This window comes from Salarias fasciatus, chromosome 1 (genome assembly GCF_902148845.1).
Source record: "Salarias fasciatus chromosome 1, fSalaFa1.1, whole genome shotgun sequence".
In the NCBI taxonomy this organism is placed as follows: domain Eukaryota; kingdom Metazoa; phylum Chordata; class Actinopteri; order Blenniiformes; family Blenniidae; genus Salarias; species Salarias fasciatus.
This window is the reverse complement of record NC_043745.1, coordinates 15,712,996-15,727,461: the sequence shown is the minus strand read 5'-3', so window position 1 is coordinate 15,727,461 and position 14,466 is coordinate 15,712,996. Positions and strand designations below refer to the sequence as shown.

The window sequence follows — 14,466 nt, the reverse complement described above, 5'->3', positions numbered from 1 at the left end:
GGAATCAAAGTGATCTCGAGAGATAAAAATATAGCAATTCCCTCTTCAGATTTGATTGTGGGGAAAAAAAAAAAAAAAAAGTTGCGATTCCAGGTCATTGTTTTGCTTTCCAATCCAGAAGTGAGACGATTTGCTTGTTTTCCACCTGCGCTTTGCTTTAAAAAATGCTATTGATCCCACATGCACCGTCACAGCAAGTGCACACAATTTATGCTCATAAAGACGGAGACATTGTTGTTGTTTGTAACAGCACGCTGCCGTGTTGTGGTGAAAACCGATGTCATTAGCGTTAAATCGTTCCGCTTCTTCTTCCGTCTGTGACATTAGAGGAAATCCAGCTGGCATTTGCGCTGAAAGGTTACCTTATTTGTTTGACACAAGTCGTTGGAAAAGATGATGGAAATCTGAATATTTACTGATGTTGTTGGTTTGCTCGTTTTGTGATTCGCAGTTTTCCACGGTGTTATGCGCCGTAATTGTGAGGACTGCTGGGTTTTAACCATCTCTCGTCTTAATGGCTAATAAGCTCTACATGGTGAGTTGCCGCTCTAAACAGGTGGCTCTAAATGAGAGGGTAGCGGGTAATAAGTCTCCCTTCCACAGCATTTATCAAGCCTGGATTCTACTGACCCATTTAGCTAATTGCATATCAGGATCTACTACTTATCCCCAGCAGTGCAGGAGGAAACCAGACAATTAACTCACAGGTCTCAGTCATTCTGCCCTTCAGGACTGAGCTGTGATGTTTGCCATGAGTTTATTCTTTTAATCACCATCGACACACAACTCCAGACCATAAACAACATCCTTAGTTGCTCCTCAAACTTTTTGGAAGGCAGAACATCGGGACTTGTTGGACCAGCTGTTACCTTTTAGAGATTTTCAGTCCTCGGTGCGGGATCTTATCGGTGCAGTGTCGTGAAGCTGATGGATTGGAGTTTTGTTAGTGTCGTACTACAGATTGTCCTTGATGCTAACAGAAGACGTGCCTGGCACGGCCAGTTCTGCCCTAGCGGAGTGACGGCACCAAGCCAGTTCTCAGACTAATGTGTGCTGGATTAGTGAGGATGTTTTGGATGGATTTCAGTTGATAAGGTTTTAGCCTACTTGTAAAAAGGAATAATGGATTTGAATGGTCCCTCTCCTGAGATCGCGACATGAAGGGTCCTTCAGTTGTAGTGCTTCACTTTGTACTTTTAAAGGCAGCTACAACTCACAGTTGCCTTTGTTGCACTAATCGGAAGCAGTTGCGTTCTAACTGGTGGACTCCAGCTTCATGTTTAATGGAGAGATAAGACAGTGGTGTTGCTCCTTTCATCTGTGGGGCAAGACTGGGTGCAAAGTGTTCCTTAAATGTTGGAAGCACTTCTTTATGAGAAGAAAGTCTGTGTAGAAATGTTGTTTGTGCCGATCATTAAAACGTTTGTGGGGGGGGGGGGGGAGGGCCAGTGAGCTATGCTTCCCCTCAGTGAACAGCTGTCATTGATCTTTGCGGTGGCCTACAGCGAGGAACTTGGCACCCAGCCCCCATTAGCCGGAGTGGAGCAGCTCAGCGGCAGCAACTGTGTGTAATAAATCAACTTCATACAATGAATTCAAATCTGTGTCCTTGGTTGATGGCTGATGTGTGGCGTTGAAGTTTCACAGAGGTGCGTTTCATTTTGCGGCTGGATGGTGTGAGCCGCCGCCTCGGCCTGTGCGCTGGAGACATCATGGTGGGCCGTCTTATTAAAGCTCGGTTTTTGGGACTGGAGCGAGGTTTTTCCCAGGCACCGCGTTGTCTGACCTGTCTGCACTCTGTCCTCCTCTGCTCCGTGCGAGTAATGAAACCTGCACGGCGGACCCAACAATGGAGTCCCGAGTGGCGTATTGTGCTTCTACAGATTGCCAGCTGAGAATTGCCCCACCTCAGGGGTGCCTGGGTAGTTTCCTCACTCTTTCAGTTTTCATCAGCCTGACTTCCTGCCCTCTTTTTTTTTTTGACGGGGGGGCAATAAAGCACAAATATCCCCAGAGTTAAGTTTGTTATCTTTTTAAGAGCAAAGTTACTCCTGGTATCTGCTGTGACCCCCGGGTTGCATTTCCTTAACTAAGCGTGGAGGATTTTGCTCAAAGCAATCCCCCCTCAGGCTCAGCGAGGGGAATCACAGGAATGCTAATGTGTCCTAAGTTGTGTGAGATAAGGTTTCTGTCTCTTTTTTTTGTTTGTTTAATTTGTAAGTGCACATTAATTTTCCTCAAAGCACTGTCAGCTCTTTCAATAATGTTTTTTTTTTTCCTGTTTAATGATGTTTGATCTAAGAGAAAGTGTCCCCCACATAACTTACTATGAAGCCTGGGTAATTGGCACCTTAATAACCATGTATTATCCCAGAATATAAACACCGTAGACCTCGGTTTATGCATCGCACTATAATTTAAGTGTTAACATGCATCTTGTCAGTTTTAGCAATTTGATTTTGTTATAATATTGGTTCCTGTTTTCGTTATAATTAAGTGGTGTTTGTGCATCATAGATTGTTTTCAGGTGTCAAGTGATTCTGTTTGCAGTGAGCAGTTTCACTAGATTTATGCCAGGGAAAATAATACTTTACAAAAAGCTGGCTAATATCCTAACAACTTCATCCAAAGCCAAATGAGGAAGAACAGCTCCGTGAAGAGATTTCAGAACTGTTTCGTGCCTGTTATATCTTAATTAATTCTTCTTTTAATGGTCATTTATTGGAATAATATATCTTTTTTTTTTTTTATGTCCCTAGTGGAATTTGAGGACTGAGTTATTGTGAGTTGACCGCCTCTGAGTAGGAAACTCAAACCCCCCTTTTCAGCTGAATGCCAATGTCAGCAAGTCAATGACACTCAAGGGAAGGTTGTTGCTGCTGGTCGCCCGAACAGAACTGGAGCTCCCACAGAGTCTGAAGATTAAGCAGCTCATCAGAGTCATCATTAGTCCTCCTGGCAGCTGTTAGCTTTTAACAGAATAGAGTTGTTTGGGGCTTCTTAACAATCCTGGTCTGATTTATGATTGGGAGGTCTGTCTGCATGTTCTCCCTGTGTGTGAGTGTATCCAGTGTTTGCCCTGTAATAGACGAGCAGCCTGCCCAAGTTGTACCCTGGTCATTGTTTGCTGAGATCAACTCGTCTTGACATCCTGAGTCCTGTCTCACATGCATATAAAACCAGATCATTCAGTGATACGTATGCTTACATGGCTGCTAAATCACTGCCTGCTCTTCTGGATGGTGGTGGTGAAACTGCAGCGTGTGTGTGTTTGTGTTTGTGTGCAAAGCCTCCCTTGAGAGAAGGGACGAGCCCGACAGCTCGAGCCCGCAGTGTGCCGCTTCTCCCTCCAGTGAGCCTCCTTTGGAGTGTCTCTCACTTGTCCCTCGTCAGTCCTCCAGCCCGTCAGAGCGGCGACTGCAGCTCCTGTCATTAGCCGTGGCTGTGGGCGGCACACCGCAGCGCCCGGACAGGTGGAGTCATCCACACTGCCTGATGCGAAATATTCTGCCTGGCCTCATTAATGATGGTGCAAGGCCCAGGTATTTGGAAATTATAGCTGCAGCACAGTGATAAATAAACAAAAATTGAGTGACATGTTGTCTCAGCTGTTGGTGTGTGTTTGTGTGTGTGTCTTTATTTCTAATCCCTAGAGCTCTACCCTATTCAGCATATACAACACTTTGAAGAATGTATTTTATCCATAATGCATTCGGAGGCAGGTGGCACTTTATTTGTGAACTTGCATGTGAAAATAGTTCATTTTGATTTAGTTTTTTTTCTTTTCTTTTTTCTTTTTTTTTTTTAAATATTCTTAACTAAAGATACTAACCTTTATGTGAGCATCCTACGGCTCTAACAATAATGTAAAGGCCTCCACTCCCCAGTGACCTTGGGCTGCAGGACACACTCTCCCACACGAGAACCTCGTCTTTTTGCTCACACAAGTGGAAGAATGCAATAGATTTTCTGGAGACTCTGGTTGAGGATGTGTTAGATGAATTTTAACGGCATCTTTTCACCCCCATAATGAAGAAATCCTTACTTCCTCACTCAGATTGTCTTTCTCACGTGTCTCGGAGATTTAATTGGCTCTGCCGTTAATGCTCCCTGAAGCTTGTTCATTGAATATCATTAAAAGGAAGTGTTCCTGCTGTTTACTTGTCATCCTTCCCTCCACTTATCACAACCCTGAGTGATTATGGGCTAAGTGGAGCGCTTCAATTTCTACATTTCTTTTTCTTGTTGAACTGAAAATATTTTCGCATTTATCATGTAAAATGTTTCCTTTTTTTTTTTACATTCATGCTTATTGCATTCATATCCATCTATTTACCCCAGTGATGCACGCTGCCAAACATGGCTTAGCTTCTTACATTTATCTAAAAACACAGAGCTGAGCGTGAGCATTCCTGCTGCAAGATCCATTTTATTCCGTCGATGTAGAGAAGAAATTGAAATTACCTTTGCAAGTGACCGCACACATGCATTTGTCTGATTGATGCTTCTCCATTTGTTTTTCAGCTGTGACGATCAGCGGACAACCTAAGCTGTGTTTTCTTCAGCAATACGGTAAGAGGCTTTTAATGGAGACGCGACGGCGCACTGTGACGGACAGACTGCTCAGTCCTCTGTTTGAACTGTAGCTGGAAAATGTCATTACAGATGATGTGCAAGTGCCACTTACACATTATAGAGATTAAGCTGAAATTGTATGACTGGGCTTTTCATAAAACTGAATTTAAGTGTGAAGTTGCACATTTGATCAGTTGTTAGAGAAGCAGCCCAGAAGAAGGAGGTGGGGGAGAAAGATTCTCTTATCATAAAGACACATATTCACTTAATATGTGTATTTTTATATTGAAGAAAAACCCCAAAAGTGTTTGCCAGTACCCCTGTTAGCAGCAAAATAGAAAGATTATTACTTGTGGGGAAAAAAAGCCAATTTCGCAAATTTAAAACTTTGTTCCACTTCCTGGAAATATTATGCCAGTTTTGTTGGTAGCTCAGTGGCTTGCATCTGCATTAGATTTTGTGTAGTGCTCTGTCCTGTACTGCATATTTATCTTGGTTAAATCGATCAGGGTTGCATCTCATTTGTAGCTTCCAGGAAGCGGTATGGAAACACACTGTACCGCTCTTTGCTTCCCTCTCATGCTGTTAATTGCAAAAGCAGCTACAGCTCATCTGTTTTCACACACTCGTGTTTTTTTTCTTCTCTCTTTATGAGTCATTCTCCTCACTTTGCACAATCACAGGAATCCAGTGAAAGCTGGGTGTTGGATACACGTCATATGGAGTTCATCTATATGCCACTTCTGAAAGCATTACACATCGTTAGTGCTGCTGGAGCCAGTGAAGTTACTTAGGCTTCATCTGTGCTTAACCAGTGCGTGTGTGTGTGTGTGTGTGTTGGTGTATCAGATCAGCTTCAAAACTGATATAATGTACTCAAGGGAGGCTGTGGCTAAGTTATTAAGTCAGGTTGCCTTTCACACATTGTGGTTGGTGGTTCGATACCCTGTCTTGCACTGACCATGAGTCAGAATGTCTCTGAACAACACACGGAACCCCGAAATCACATTCTGCATAGCAGCTGTTGCCATCGGTGTGATTATGTGGATGGATGACGATTACTCACATTGGAAAAGGCTAAACCAGGGGTGTCCACCTCCGACCCTGCATGCTTCAGTTCTCTCCCTGCTGCAGCACACCTCGCTCTCTGATGCTCATCCTCAGCCTTTAGAAAAGCCCACTGAGGAGTCCCTCATTGCAGTCGGCTGTGCTGCAGCTGAGAGGAAGCTTGAAGCACTCAGGACCGAGTTTGGACACCCTGGACACCCCGGGGAAAAACATTGTAAAACTGTCACATTTTAAAACTCTCAAGCATTTCAAAACTGTCACGCATTCTAAAACATATGGGAAGCAATCGATTTTTGGAATGCGTGACAGTTTTAGAATGCTTGAGAGTTTTGGGCAGTTTGCTCGTGCTCAGGCATCGCTGGGTGGCGTGTGGTCTAAGCTTCCAGGACGCTGGACAGATTGAGGCGCTGTGCGTTGGTCACCCTACTTCTGAGGTACATGATGCAGCAGTTAGAAACACTGTCACGTTTCCACGAGCTGCTACTGAATTTCAGCTTTTCTGCACTTCTGCATTGGCTTCATTTTTCACCAGCGGAGGTTGGCGCCTGGTTGAAACATGGACGGTGTGGACGGCCAGTGATAGAGATTTCCTCCGCCCATCCGAATGAAGTCGCTTTATTTGTCGTGTGTTAGTTATTACGCAATAGATGACCTAACTATTTCTGTGTGTGAGTGTGCATGTGCTCGTACATGCTGACAGCACATAATAATGTTAATTTTCAGGCTGACTCAATGTACCACATTGAGAAGGCAATTAACTTGCAGCATCTGGTGCCCAGCTTCTCTGTAGCCAGGCTCCAGTCCACAAATGAGTTTACAGTTGCTGTGTGTTTTACTTTTCCTGCAATTAATGAGCTCTGATGTTGATTTGTCTCGTGCCACGCTTCAATAAACAGCCAGATCACAACATAACCCAGTGTGCTTGGGGTCTAACACCGGAGCATAATGAGGCTACAGGTTACAAAATGGCTTGTGGAACTAGTGAAATGCAAATCATCTTGTTTATTTTCGTGTTTGCTGCTTTTTTCTTCCCATTTGGCTTTGAGTCCTGTTCAGCAATGAAACCACATATTATGTACTGTTTCTTCTAATTGAATGTTTGTGTTTGGGGAGAAGCGTCTAGCTAAGTTAACACCACACACTACTGCTTTTCTAACCTAGGTAATTTACATTGCCTGTCCCCAGCTGGGCCTTAATATGCACAGGCTCAACACAAGACACAATCTGCAAAATATAATTGGCACCATAGAAAAGGAAGCACAAATAATTATGACAGCACAACAGATTCCTCTTCAAAAACTGAATTTTAGCTTGATGACAGGATATATTGAGATATAGTTGGCCGTCTACAGAAAGAGGGGAGAAGGTGGTTGTCTGAATAAGGATTCACACAGGAGCACTTCATAAGTTGCACTTGATGATCCACTTGTTGCCAAGCCTGAAGCTCCAAGTGGAACCACAAGGTCACTGAAAACTAGAGGACCTTGATTATGTAGGCGATGACGGATGAGTTTGAGGTTGACGAGATTAATGCAAATATCCAAACTTAACATTTACATTTTTGTGATTTCCTGCAACGAAATGTCTCCGTTCATTCATTACCTCCGCCAAGGAGATAATGTAATCACGTTGGTTTGTTGGTTGGTTTGTTAGCAACATTATGGAAAAAGTTATGGACGGATTGCAATGAAACTTTGTGGAAAGGTGGGTCTTGGGCTAACTTAGAATCCATTAAATTTTGGCGATGATCCGGATCACTGTCTGGATCTTGGAATTTTTTTAAGGATTCTTTATCATTGAGAGATAGGGCAGTCTTTGACATAGTTGGGCATAACTCAACAATAAATGGCAAGGGGGCTTAGCAAAAAATTACAGTGTAAGTTGTTCAGTGACTCTAAGAGATATCAGCTGCTGATCCAGATCACGGAAGTATTCCGGATACCAGGATCCAGAACAGACAAAAATAGGGGGATTTCAGAGGGTCAGTCACTGTGAACCAACAAACCAACAAACCGACGTGATTACATAACCTCCTTGGCGGAGGTAATTACACATTTTTTACTAGCTGAGTCAGTGTCTGTCAAAAATTGAGCAATAATCATTCTGATTTCTGCTCATATCGGTTTTCCAAAATGTACTCAATAAAGAATTCCTACGGACTGCAGAGCTTCTCATTTTAATTACTAATAATGATGTTATTGATTGAACAGCCAAACCTGACTTAGTAAATAATCAATAATACTCAAGTTTCTTTTTTGCCAGTCTGTAGGAATAATTTGAGCTGCATTTCCTCAGCCAAAGGGAGGTAAAGACATAACGGGATCTTTTTGCTTTTCTAGTGAAGATGAGCCAAATTGGTATAAATGGAGAGATTTTTTTTTCATGAAATATCACACTGTAGGTCATGTAGTTGTACTTACTATCGACATTTCTGTGAATCATTCATGAACGCAAGGTCGCAGTCTGGGGTAATTAGAGCGTCCTGATGTTCTCTCCAACCGTTTCCTGTCCTAGATTGTCATGGTACATTTATTCAGGAGTTATTAGTTGTTGGCAATTAAAAAAAAAAAAAAAGACTTCTCTATCAACGCAAAAATGTCTCCATATACCTTTTCTACATTACTGTAACACTGCTGGATTAATTTCTTTGAATCAGATTGATACAGATGATGAAATATCAATCAGCTCCTTCGTCAGAATGAACTTTTCTGACAGAATTTGTTTCAAAGCAGTCAGTCTCATGGTTGTGTTGCTCTCATAGTACAACAGTGACTCGTAGACCCTTTTTTCTTGACCAAATGTTCAGACTGGGTCATGACAGCACCGCCTTGTTTCAAGTGACAGGAACACATGTGGGCCCTGAAGTTCTTGTGATCTTCCCAGTATTTGGGGAAAGTTCCTGCAGTCGAAATGCAGCTGAAGAACAGTGATGGAGCATCCTATGAACCACACGAGTCAGTGAATTTTGGAGTATGACCCTATTGACAGTTAGTTGAATGCTGTTGCCCTTTTCCCAATTTGGATGCATACAGACCACAGCAGAAAAGTAAACAACCTGTGAAGATGCGGCCAGCCTTCATTGGACATCAAGTAATTGATCAGGTTTTTCTTGCTTTTGACACATAAATTCTAGAAAAACATTTCACCTCTCACCCAATTTATCTTGCCTAATCCCCGTTCAGCCGAGTCACACTCATCCCATCTCTCAGAATATTGTAGCTGATTGCTGCATCTGGTCTGCGCTGCACTTTGTTGCCAACTGTGGAAACTAACTACAAGCTTGGTACATGATACAATTGTGCTGCGGTTGTGTTGTCACATGCAATACCTTTCCGCAGTAGCTGACGCAGACGTTATTCATCATGATGATGGTAAAGGAGTGGTCACGTCTGACCATGACCAGATGTGGAATTTTTTGAGTCAGAGCAGCAGAAAGTTTGAGATATGAAGGATCTTCACAGTCTATAGAGTAACAGCCAAAGCCAAACCACCTGTTTAAAGTCATCAGGCTTTCCTCAGTATTTTGTTTTCTGAAGAAGTTATGTTAAAGGAAGTATTATATTCATGAGCTTCACTGGATGTGTTTTTTTTTTTCTTTCTTTCAGCGCAGCTCCTAATTGGAAGTGAAGTATCATGAGAAGAAAGCCTTCGGTGGCGATGTAACTCGTTTTTCCATTTGTCAACTGGCGGATTGTGGGTTGTTTTAGGAGAAGTGGTCCCAGTGGTGCTGACTAGCCCGGGTGTTGGCAACTCAAGTGTCTTCTAACTACATCTTACCTCAGCTTTTGCACGCGCGCTCACAGCATTCCTTCCACTGCCAGACATGTTGCTGGTAAAGCAGTGGGTCACGGCTCATGCTGTCGGGTGACTGAGGCCACTGAAACAGCAGCTGACTGGCACCATCGCAGTGAATCACCTGCTACCTCTGGGAGAGTTCGGTAACCCCATCTGAGCAGCTGAAAATGAGTGATACTGTCCAGTAAATTTGACCACTTTCACGCTAAAGAAATGAAACTGCTCCTGCATTGTCGATTGTCACCTTGAACCACAAAATTAAAATGGATAACATTTCGTTGTACACTAATGGCTCCTGTTGGTTCAATTTAAGGATATCGTCTTCAGAGTAAATTGCAGGACAACGAAGGCTCAATCAAAGAGATGATTCACCCAGACAGTATTTCAATCAACAGTCTCTTTAGCCCGCACAAGGCTGAGGGAATTATTAATGAGAATGAGGGGCTCAGACAGAATCTGGATATGACAGCCGTAATTACGGCTGTTTTTTAACTAAAGCCAACAGTCCCACAAGAACCACAATCTGCCCAATAACTTTTAAAAGCACACCAAAGCACAGAGATTATGAGAACATTTAGTGCATGGCAGGGTTTATTGATTCGCCGTCTCCTCATTACTTGCCTGTGAAGTTTCTGGGGCTCAGGAGGGTTTGTGTGTCTTGGGTACTAATGACCTGAAGTGCCATAAGTCCTGAGCAGAGAGACGCTGACTGGAGTCACTGTTCTCTTTGCTTCTAAATGTCATTTCTGCCTCAGTCTTGGAAATGTATGACATTATGTTGTAAGTTGAAAGCGTACCTATTGATTTGATCCATCGGGCTTCTTGACTTGCTTGATTTAACTCGAGGTCTCATAGAACTTGAGCCAGTCCCAGCTGACGATGGGCTTCAGGACCAGGTGCAACCTGGATGTTTCTCCAGTCCTTTACAGGGCTGATGCATAGGGATGCACACACAGTTGTATTTCTATCTGTATTTTGCTTAGAGAAGTTTGATTCGCACCTACTGGTCATTTTGAATCATACACTCATCTAGTACATTGCTCACACTTAGGGTGGCAAGGTAAGGGAATCCTTGTGTCCACAGAGAACCAGTAAACTAAACACAGGAAAGCCCTGGATCAATTTTAAGCTTAAATAGTCCTCATTTTACTGAATTACAGTAACATTTGCAGTAACAGTAGCGGTGTAGAAAGCTCTGTATAAGTGTAGCGCATTTACCATTTATATTTGGTCTATACAGAATATTGTACTTAAACAGAAAGTCAATTTCTTAGAACGAATCGAGAATTTTGTTTGTGAAATAGTGGAGTCTTCCAAAGAGCAATTTTTCTCTAACAGGTTCGGAAGTGAAAAAAATGAAATCCTCCAAGCACAAGTGCAGATGGATGGGATGAATCATAGGCCAAACTAGCATTTACCAGATCTCCCCCCAGTAATCGACTGTTCACAACAAGCTGTAAATCTTTTCACTGCAGCCTCTTGGTTTCAAATCGAGCCCTATCGAAGTGAATTGGAAATGAAACGTAGGTTGTGCAAGTGCACATTCATGCACAAAGATCAGCTCTCTTTTTGCATGGCCGCATAATTCACAATGCTTGAAAGCACGGACACAAATGTGAAGTGATTCATGTTGACTGTGAGAGTCTGACTGGCAGGGCGGTCTGTGTCTGCTTTGGTGACTCTTGGATTTCTGCATTGCTGACTGGTGGCACTCGGCTTTCATACAGAGCGCTTTGAGAGCACCAGGCGCAGTGCTGATGTCCCTCGAGCGCTGTATTAAATCATGTCTGAGAGAGGAGCTTTAAGGATGACTGATGCTCCTCTTATTTATATTTTGCTTGATGCGATCTGTATTTTATGGCAGACTTTCAGGAAAACTTAGATGGCTCTTGCTTTACTTTGTTCGTGTCGCGACTTACGCAGCTTTTCTATTGCGGAGTACAGGCTGCTCAGCTTCCTGCATCTCCAGGGGATTCATTTATTCAGTCTATTTATTATGCTACCAGTTGATATCTTAGTACTTTACACAAAACACAATATCAGCAGTTCAGTACAAAGCATGTGCCACTTCTGCAGAAGCAGAGCTACAGTGTTGCTGCTTTTGCATGACGGCGCATTTTAAGGTCATTGTTTCGCTGAAGAAGCAGCATCGCCATCGGAGGTGAGCGGCGTGGCTCCGAGCGCTCGTTGGCCGTGCGTTTTGAAAGTCGCCACGCTGCTGTGACAGGGAACGATTGTGTGGGGAATGATTAAGCTCCAACGGCTCATTGCAGGTTCGCACTTGGAACGTGTTTTGCCCGTTTTTCTGGCGCTACACACTTCTCATTGTGAGGTGGCTGCAGTGTCTGCAGTGTCTACCCACACAGAGCAGGATGTTTTGAGCCTCCTATCACGGCTGGAGGAAAAACCATAGCAGCCACTTTAAAAAGAGAAGACTGAGGTGATACTTTGATTAGTTACACATTAGGAATAATATGCATGAATGATTTCAAAGACATTACCAGTATGCTTAGATTTTCTGCACAAGTGGTTTTGCTACAGGTTTGGATTAAACACTCATCAGTCAGTGCTTGATATTCTATCAGTTTCATTAGCGTGCAAAAACTCGTCGGCCTCGTTCTGATGCCAACAAAGAACTGGAATCATTTAATCATATATGGATCATTTCATTGTACCATTCATTCAGATGGGTTAGCAGACGAGAGGAATCATTTTCTGCACTGTTAGTATTTCATTGCTTCCTCACAATGGGCAATGAAAGCTCCCGCTGCTTTGAAGAGATGCAAATCCAAAGTAATTGTGGACTTTATAGTGTCCCATCATGGCCTGAAATGACATCCGCTGCTTTCCTAAGGACAGTCATCTTTGGCAAGCTTTCAGTAGGACTTGTTTTTTCAGGGTTTTTGTCTCCAGATTGGTAAAAAACAAAAAAGTAATTTTATCCCTAAATCCATAATATATCAACCAGCAAATATCACCTGAACTGCAGTGTTTTTTTCTGATCGCAGCCTTAAAAAATAAATAAATAAAAACAGATCAGATATTAGTCAGGACACAACCAGCCCGTGTCACCATGGCAACCGGTATTTCAACACATCCTCCGGTAACAGTAGTGTAGTTATAGGCTGGATCCATACTTCAGGTCGAAAGTTAAAGCTTCTGCCTTTAAGCGAGGGTTGAATGCATGATTAACCGAGCGGTGGCTCATAACTGCTCAGTCGAACAGATCCGCTCCTTTTTTCACCCAGCTATCAAAACTGATATCTGTATGACAGATTGTGGAGGTGACGGTGGTTCGGCGTCATATTTCAGATTGATTCCCTCCATCTGGTTAAAAGGCGAGATTGATCCAGGTCTTACTCCGCTCTGGATTTTCTCTCTTTGAAAACATTAATCTTTGCTCTAACAGTTTTTACATCCGTTTGTGTTCACTTTATAAGAATGTAAAAGCAACAAACAAGGCAGTAACACTAAATTAGCATACCATCCGACCGTCTGCGTCGATACCAGACTGGGTCGGACGAGGCGTCACTGCCAGGCTTCTCATAAGGTTCGTGGGACTCGATGCTTCTCTTCTCTTGTCTGCATGAAACCTGACGCCTGCACTGGAGCTGCTTCACCTGGCGGCCTCTGCTGTTTGCCAGCCTGTGTGTCTCCCTCTTGCTCTCTCATACTTAAAAACATGCACGCAAATGTGCACATGCAAAAACACGGCAGGCTGAGAAAAGGGCGTGGAGTCCGTGTCGCTGAGGATGTTCCGCCGCCGAACCCCAGCTTCACGTTGGTGTCTAGTTTTGAGAGAACATGAAGATGTTTGTCCTACATGTGTTTCTACATATCTCTTTGATGAGGATGAAAGTACAGTTTTTTTTTTTAAGATTCCCCTCTGGCCTGTAAATACAAGTAGAAACTCGGTCTGTTCCAACATTTGTTACGCTGCCGAACAAATGACCAGTAAAACAAGTTGCCTCTGGTTTTCATCATGCACATGAAATTTTCATTCAGTGGTCCACATCAACCACATGCCAGTTTCCAGAAGGGGAATAGACGGAGAGATGAAGATAAAAATGGAATTTGGTTACGCATCTCTAAAGCCCCGCTTCCTCCGTTATACTCACTACCAGCAAGCACCAATGAGAACTTCCACTCAGATCAAAAATGTTTGAAAGTGGAATTTCTCTTTAAAGTTGCAACATGTTTCCTTCGATGCAGACAGAAAGAAAACAACACAAGCCTTGTGGAGCTCAAGCATTAATATTCAATGACAAGTTTACCTTGAAACCTGATGCGCGTGTGCCTGCACATCTGAACGCGCTCCTTTTGGCTGTCTCTGTATGAAGAGGCAGATCGGAATATCTGATACTGTTAATTAGGGCTGCACGATATTGGAAAAAACTGACATTGCGATTTTTTGGGGGCTTGCAATATATTGCGATATATATTGCAATATTAAAAATAGAAGAATTTTCACCAGATGACCTGAATAGCTCTATTTGAGGAGATGGCCACTTGAGAGAAATACGTGGTGTTTCATACCGCTTGTCGAGCGTGCGGATCATTTTTTTAAATCCCTCTTTAATGATCGACGGTGTTCAATGGCACCATGTCTTTTGCTAGGTAAAAAGTTATTGCATCCATGATTTGTCGATGCTGTTTGGAGTTCCTATCATACGGTGTTATGCCGGCAAAGGCTTCTGTAATTGTCCTGGAAATACAGAAGCTTGTGATGGCAATTCAAATGGTCCAACAGGTTTGACGTATTACCTCGTGTTGAGGCAACCACGACGAGGCACTGTCGGCAGAGAACGTTTTTTTGTTCTGTATCATCTTTTTTTACAGTCGAAATACATCCAAATTTTGGATGTTGACCTTCTTTTGAGGACTAAATCCTTCGTCGCTTCCTCCTGCATGTCGCCTGTGTTCAGAGTGTACCTGAGAGCGGCCCCTCCCCTCTCCTCTCTGCTGTGGAGGAGGGAGGGGGGCGGTGAGTGCCGAGCAGGAGGGAGGAAGAGAGTGCAGCTGTGCAGA

General features: G+C 43.2%; 1 protein-coding gene across 2 annotated transcripts in view; it reads left to right on the top strand.

Moving 5' to 3' along the window:
* tln2a (talin 2a) overlaps window positions 1-14,466 on the top strand; it is a 94,407-nt gene that overhangs the window by 22,284 nt on the left and 57,657 nt on the right. For both annotated transcript variants that reach the window (XM_030090063.1, XM_030090055.1), the window contains exon 2: window positions 4,525-4,572. The gene's annotated coding sequence lies outside the window, so the exon portion shown is untranslated. The remainder of the gene's footprint in view (window positions 1-4,524; window positions 4,573-14,466) is intronic.